Genomic DNA, 1,806 nt, shown 5'->3' with positions numbered 1-1,806 from the left:
CACACCTCTTATTGTATATGCCGCTCACCTGTGCCGAAGGCTATTCTGTTGGAATATGTTGTGCAAAACAAGAACATCTAATTGCTATGACTAAAATAAAACATTTCAACCAACACAAGCTGTTTTCAAGAACTTGAATTACTTCCCGGAGTCTGCAGTTTTTACTGAGGTGTGGAACTTGGCCCTTAAATCAGTCTGGGCCATCTCCAAGGGGTGTGGGGCTGGGGCACATAACACTGGGTCTTCCCACAAGAAACATCCTGCTTCAAGAGGAACTGGGCAACGTGAACGAGGACAGCCTCAGCGGAATCTGAGCAGCCACAGCACAGATATGCGAAGCAGGAGGCAGGATTCCACGGTCTTACATTGGTAAAGAGGCACCTGGGAACAGGACATGAAGTGTTTGCAGCTTTTGTTCTAAGCCACAGTTGACCTAGCTCAGGGCCACACACTCCTAGAAGAAGCTCACCCGAGCTGTGGCTTGTCAACACTGAAAGCATCCATACTTTCCCTGGAATATGCGATTGCTTTTTGCTGCTTGGCACCTGTGGTTCCAGTGCTGGGGAGCTCTGAACATGACTTTATAAGATAAAAGGCAGCAGAAAGCAGAGCAGCACAGTGAGGAGCACCCTCGGTCTTAGAAATGTAGCAGGTACAGTCACACCCATGTTGTTTCCTGAGTCTGAGCATGAAGACCTACAATTACGATCCAGCCCTGTCCCCTATTAACTCACTGTCCTTAAACAAGTCTCTTACCCTTAGTCCATAGATCTGTGGAACTGGGACAACCATGTGACCTTAGGGTTCTTGCAATGATTAGACAAAATGGCAGACATGCAAGCTCTTTGAAAACTGTCCGCTGCTGGGTCAACCTGAGAGGCTGTTTCTAAAAATACCCCCTGGAGCACCATGGGCTTCAGCAGCTTGGTCTGGTAGGCTCTAGGACTGTGTAGAAGACCACCCAGATGAGATCAGGAAAGAAACATGCCCCTTATGCAACCTGGAGCAAAATGAAAACATTATGGCCTTTCTCTTAGCTATGGAAGAAAACATGTTTGAAGCTCCCATGGAAAACAAAATATCAATGGGTAGGAGATCAAAAAATTTTTCTTGGGAACATATTTAAAGTCTGAAGACATAAAGGCATAAAGCCTTTAATTCTCCCTGGATGTTACCACTGATCTCCTTGCAGACTGTTAGTAGCTTTGTCTAAGGTCTTGGAGGCGTTGCTGATAAATGGGAGATAAATGTATGCAAGTATAGTTCCATTTCATTGAAAGGAAAGTAATGCAGGGTGCTTTGGTTGATAAATTACTTGCTGCTTCCTTTGCTGAGTGATGCTACACCTACTGGAAAAAAAACCTCAGTCATGTGCAAGGATGCGTGTACATGTGTTTACTGAGTCAAGGCATTAGGGAACACAGATAATCACCAGGCATAGGGCAAGATTTCCTCCATGGTTTTGTGTGTTTCTTCCTCAGTGTCACATCACAGGTAGAGGTTATTTAAGGGATGTATTATTTTCAGTCCCAAGAAGGTACTGAAGACCTCTGATTGCCCCATTGTCCCTTATGTTTACTTCTTAGTATTAAAGACTCCACTCAGTGCAAAGACGACTCCAGGCTGTAATTGCCAGAGGCTCTGCTTGCAACTCTGGGAGGGCACAAGGCAATCTTTATGCAACCCAACCTGCCCATCCTCCTCTCCTTGCCAGGCCAAGAATAGTCAATGATCATGTTCTGGAAGAAACTCCACCTTGTCGCTGGATGCTCTGAGCCAAGAAGAGGAGGAGCAGAGCTGCAGGCA

This window comes from Cavia porcellus, unplaced genomic scaffold (genome assembly GCF_034190915.1).
Source record: "Cavia porcellus strain 051 isolate PalLab524CR breed Dunkin Hartley unplaced genomic scaffold, mCavPor4.1 scaffold_21, whole genome shotgun sequence".
NCBI lineage: Eukaryota > Metazoa > Chordata > Mammalia > Rodentia > Caviidae > Cavia > Cavia porcellus.
The sequence above is the reverse complement of the archived record's forward strand: the minus strand, read 5'-3'. Positions refer to the sequence as shown.